Source organism: Mustela lutreola, chromosome 3 (assembly GCF_030435805.1).
Source record: "Mustela lutreola isolate mMusLut2 chromosome 3, mMusLut2.pri, whole genome shotgun sequence".
Classification (NCBI taxonomy): Eukaryota; Metazoa; Chordata; class Mammalia; order Carnivora; family Mustelidae; genus Mustela; species Mustela lutreola.
Genome location: NC_081292.1, coordinates 8,567,374 through 8,573,202, shown reverse-complemented (window position 1 = coordinate 8,573,202; position 5,829 = coordinate 8,567,374). Strand labels below are relative to the sequence as shown.

At 44.8% G+C, this 5,829-nt stretch overlaps 1 long non-coding RNA gene across 1 annotated transcript; it reads left to right on the top strand.

Moving 5' to 3' along the window:
* The first annotated feature begins 995 nt into the window (after positions 1–995).
* Positions 996–4,862, top strand: LOC131827996 (uncharacterized). The gene is made up of 4 exons (XR_009352171.1): positions 996–1,258; positions 2,380–2,484; positions 3,486–3,553; positions 3,636–4,862. It is a non-coding gene; the product is annotated as an uncharacterized LOC131827996 (long non-coding RNA).
* The last annotated feature ends 967 nt before the right edge of the window (positions 4,863–5,829 follow it).

Below are 5,829 nucleotides of genomic sequence, written 5' to 3'. Positions count from 1 at the left end.
CCCCATGTATCTCACAGCCACTGGGCAAGCCAATACTTAGCTCCATTGTGGCAGAAAGTTCTGGTGAATGGTGTTCATGATCACAGGGTGGTTCCCCAGGGAGCACCAAGAAACCAACTTTCTCCATGGCGCCTGACAACAAGTGAAGACCTCTGTTGGTTTTTAGGGACGGCTTTAAGGATTTCCAAGGTTGGGTATGGAAGAAGTAGCTCAGAGAAAACAGCAGAAAACACAGCTCTCTGCAGAGGAAGTGTGTGTGCAGGTGGTTTCCACCTGGCCTGCATGGGGATTTTGTGGCCACTTTGTTTTTTGAGGCACACCCATGCGTCCCTCCTTCAAGGCCTTCCAGGATGCTCTTTTGAGGTGAAGTCTCCAGTGCTGTGTTCCCCTCTGGCACCCTGAGGAAGGCCGAAAGAGGTCTACTTCATGTCAAAGCCTCATTTTCTCCCCCCCCCCCCGCCTTCGTCCCCTTGGCTCAGTCAGTAGCACGTGCAACTGGATCTCAGGTTCATGAGTTCAAGCCCCACATTGGGCATAGAGATTAGTTAATTTATTTTTTAAAAAAAGCAAATTAAAGGAAAAGAAGCCTCACTTTCTATCGCAGTTCTGTCTCTTCTCTTTGCGTACTAGCTAGCCTTTCAAGAAAAATCTCTTGGTCACGAGTATGTTCCTGGCAATCAGAGCCTGGCCAGCATATAGTAGATGCTTAATAAATGTTGACAAGATGGATAGGTGGATGGATGGATGGATGGATACATTGTCAGATGGCAGGCTGGCTTGGGGTAACTGATTTTGATTGCCAGCATAACTGGGTTCAAAGCTCATCACTTCCAGGAAATCTTTGCTGATTACAAGCCCCAACTCTGGGCAGAATCCTATGTGTTTAAGAGCCAGAGAACTCTCTGCAGTGATCCAAGATTTCCTCCTTGCTTTCTTAGGTTCACAGAACAGGCTTTGGTGTTCCAGCTAGGAGAGCGGAGAGATCAGGGGCTCGAATCTGAGGAGGGAAGGAGGGAAAGGGAGGGGAGGCTGAAACTCGGTAGATGCAAGAGGACAAAGGCCAGGTATGTGGAGCATTTGGGGCAGATAAGCCCTTCTCTGCGCGCAGCATGGTGCAGGTGTTGGGGCGGCCCACTGGCCCCACGACTCACTGCTTCTCTGACATCGGCACCCTGCCCACGCCTGCCTGGGTGCTCTGTCACGTCCTCCTCGTCGGCTGCGTCCCCCACGTATGCTGCATCCGCCTCCCGGGATGCAGGTAAGCCTCTGGCCCCGGGCCCAAGGTGTGTCTGTCAAGGCTCACCTGCTGGGCGTTGGTGACTCCGACCTTCCCCCACCGACTGCAGGAATAAAGAAATCCCTTCTTTTCACACTTGGGCACTTACTTTGTCTCTAAGCATTCCTCACTAGACGGTAGAGAGAGATCAACTGGCAGCATCATTTTATGGCGTCTTGATCTTTTGAGAAACACCGGAAGCAGCGTTCACTCGCATGTTCATCATTTCTGCACTCACCCGTTTATCCAGAAGTATCCCCGGCTCTAAGCACTGTGTTCTTCTGCTTCAGGGAGCCCTGGAGGTCCCGGAATGCAGGAGGGAGCTCTGTCCTTGAGCTCTAGTGGGACAGGTTCACGGGCAGTAATCAGTGCAATTACAGCTTATACTTACTGAGCGCTCATTCTGCCCAGGTCCTGCTCTCAGTGCTCTTTGTATGCGAAGCTTCAGAACATTCTTACAAGGGAGATACTATTATCAGTCCAATTTTATAGATTAGGAAAATGAGCACAGAGAGGTTAAGTGAAAAAATGTCATACAGCTTATAGGCGTTTGCAAGGGCTGACATAGCAAAGTGCCACAGACTGAGGGCTTCAACAACAGAAGTCAATTTCTTGACTGTTCTGGAAGCTGCAAGTCCTAGTTCAGGGTGCCAGCAGGGTTGGTGTCTTCTGCAACCGCTCTCCTTAGCATGTAAATGTGGTCTTCTCCCTGTGTCTTCCCATGGTCCCCCTGCTGTGTGGCTGTGTCCTCACCTCCTCTTCTTATAAGGACATAGTCATAGAGGATTAGGGCCCTCCCTAAGGACCTCATTTTAACTTCATTAGCTCTTTAAACCTCTTGTCTCCAAGTAGTCACATTTTTAAGGTCCTGCGAGTGGGGACTTCAACATATGAATATGGCAAGGGGAGTACAGTGACAGAGCCAGGATTTGCACCTGGTTCATGGCCCAGGCTGCTGCATCTCCCAGAGGATCGCCAGCGTGGATGACAGAGCCACAGAGATCCCCTAACCTACGTCTGGGGGATTCCCAGAGCAGGGGACTCTGGGAGGGGGTGAGAGGAAGTGATGGTTGGTGACTTCCAAGTCCCCTCCTGCCTCACAGCTCTCCAAGCCCTGGACACCCCCACATTCCCTGGGAGCTCTTAAGCTACAAAATGACCTCCTCCCATGGCCATGGAATCTTCCCTCCCCTGGAGCAGAGCAACAGGTATGTGAACAGAAGAAAAGATTCTCCTGTCCACTAAGCATCTTGCTGGGTACTGCCCCCAGGGCCCATCCAACTCAGACAATAACCCTGCAAATTAGTGATTGTTACCCCAGAAAGGAGAAATTGGAAGTCAGGTTCTCTGTGGCCCTACCTTTCCCCTATATCTCAGAGACGCCTCATTAGAGAATATTTAACTGGGAGATCTGTATCAATTATGGGCTCCAAGAATACTATAGGTGAAAACACTGAGGCTCTGAGAAGGGATATGGTTTACTGAAGTCACAAAATCTGTTCTAACTGGAACTTGGACACCCAATTAGACTGTGGATTTCTTGGGAGGCGGGGCGGTAGGGACTGTGTATGCCTTAATCACCCTGAATCCCCAGAATGGAGAAGCAGATGAGTCAAAGTAAGCCTTTCATACATATTTGTTTGAAGAATGAATGAATGAATGAATGAACAATGAATAAATTAATTCCCAGCCCAAGGCCTTCTTTTAGCTCCAAATTATCTAAGAAAGAATGGGCTCTATTCATTTTCCTCTTCATTCCACGAAAGAGAACACCAGATTTTAGCACAAAACCAGCAAAAACATGATATTTTCCAGCTTCCTTTTTATGTGACTAAGGTTTTAGACAATATTAAGTTTTAAATAGAAGTAGTTAAAATCTAGGAAGTATGCTTAAGGAGAGGAAGCATGCACAAATAGATTTGCCTCCTTCTTAATGATGGCAGGAATGAAATGCAATGGCTGGGACTCCAGCAGCCATGATGGACCATGAGATAACCTTTTGAATGAAATGTAACAGAACAATGAGAGATGGAACCTGGGTTGTTGATACCACAGGGCAGAAATCTGACCCAGACAGGTTTAGTTTGGGAGTTTGTCTTGCCACATATCAGTTATTTCAACAGGTAGGAGATTCCTTCAATCAGCTTACCAGTTCTGGAATCTTGGGGAAGAAGCCATTTAAATATCCTCTGTTCCTTCCCATCCCTAGGGTCATGACAGTGAGTGCCTTTCCATCCCTAGGGCCATGACAGTGAGTGCCTAGAGGATTTATGCCAGGTAAGCTTGATACACAGAGCTTATTTCAAGAGCACACATAGAGAAAGACATGCATTTGTCTTACATAATCTCCTGTCTACAGGTGAACAGAGAGAAGTGGAGCTCACGCCAGCTGATATCCCCTCCAGACACAGCAAGACCTTGAAGGAAAGCTCTGCACCCTGCCTCAGCAATCACACCAAAGAGAAACGTTTCAATGTCAATGAAATGTTAAGTGACCTGGAAGCAGCAATATATTTCAGTGATTTTTATAATTGGATATTAAAATTATTTTCTATTTAAATTTCTGATAGAACCTGAGAAATTGGTTAACAAGATTGTAATAGGACACTGAAGACCACTTTAGAGTGGATAACTGACTTTCATCTCTCCTGCATGGCGGTGGATGAGAAATGGCCTACTATATTGAAAATAATTCTCAGTGTCATATCGACTAGTGATGTCTGTCCTTCATATCAACTAGTGATGTCTGTCCTGACCAGAGAGGTGAGCATATATGCATAGTTAGGGTATTTGTCACACCTGAGCTAGTTTCTTCCTATCTACTGGTTACACCTAGTAAAGCTAGACCTGGCTTCCCTGGGTGCAGGTCTTCTCTAGGCAGAGCTGAAAACGAAAGATGTATTGATATGGATTTTGTGTTAGGTTACCCAGAACTGAGTACAGAAGATGAAGCTCTTTATACACATTTTTTCTGACCTCACAACAATTGCACAAGCTAGGTACGAGTATGCCCATTCTACAGATTAGGAAACATGATTTCCTTGGACCGCTAAGTGACTGTTAAGAGGCAGAGCTGGAATCTTCCATTCGGCCCCACTGTGTTCCAATAAGGCCAACAATTACAGAAGCTTTCGTTCTCCTCTGCTCTTGCTGAATCATCCAGGCAAACTTCTCCACCTGCATTTGGCTTTGAGTCTGGGGCAAAGCCTTGGCTTTCACCATGGACAGTTGTGTGGTCCCTCTAGGGTTGGGAAACACTGTGTTTTGTCCCACACAGACCAGCTTAGGGTAGGAACACGTTTTTCACGGACTCACCTTTAGACAGTCATTTCTCTGCAAGCAGAGACAAGGCTGGGTGCTGACTCAGGAATGCTTGGATGATCTGGGGTTGTTTGTTTAAGCAGAACTGAGAGCTTGAAAACCTGCATTCTCTTCACCAGCTCCTCAGCCGTGGGCCAAGAGCTTGAGGGGCCTCAGCAGACTCATCATGGATGACCCTGAGATTTCTCTCCTCTCACTTGTATCCCAGCTTCTTTGAATTGTTTTTGTGCTAATTTTGCCAATGTTTCAATACTAAGCAAATTTGAATAGGGAGTATATTCTAATAGCTTAACAAATAAACAGTATAAAAATGTACATGTGAAAATTTCTTATTTCCACTCCTGTCCCCCATCCATTGTGTTCCCTACCCTCCACCATAATAACCACTTCTATTACTTTTGTGTGTATTCATTTTGAGTTTCCCAGAGAAAACACACTTGTGATGAACATATATGATTATCACCCTACTTCTAGTATGTGAAAATTAGCACACTGAATACATTGTATAATATCTTATGCCTTGTTTATTTCAAGTAACATTATATCCCAGAGCTCTTTAACACATAAAGAATGTTCTGGTGGGTTGCTGGTGTGTGTGTGTGTGTGTGTGTGTGTGTGTGTGTGTGTGTAAGTAACATTGCATGGATTCCATTGACTGGATTACTAGATTATTTGATTAGTCTTCAACTTGATAGATATTAGTTATATTTCCAACATTTACTACAAATAATGCTGCAATAACATATACCACTTAGTAACTAAGCAAGATTATTGGTTGAATAAATCCCCAGAAGTGGGACTGGCTGGTTCAAAGGACACATGCTTTTATAACTTTGCAAGTATTGCCAAAGTGCCCTCCATAAACTTGTACCAATTTACACTCTCACCAGCAATAAACCAGTTTCCACCCAAAATCACCAACAGAATTTGTAGTTAATATTTAATTTTTGAAATCTAATTGGTGAATAATGGTACCTCGGTATTGTCTTATTTGATTATCAGTTGTCTGGTGTCAAGCTATACATCTTTTAAAAATATTTTTAAAAGTCATTTATGTGTTTTATTATAAACTTTCTATTGATATCTTTTGCCCATTTGTGGGGGTTCCTAGTCTTTTTCTTGTTTATTTCTGAGATCTTTTGACTTATTAGGAATACTAAGAGATTAAAAGTGCCCTGTGTAGAGCATGGAATGCAGAATTGAGCTAGTGGTCCCAAAAGGAATGGAGAAGG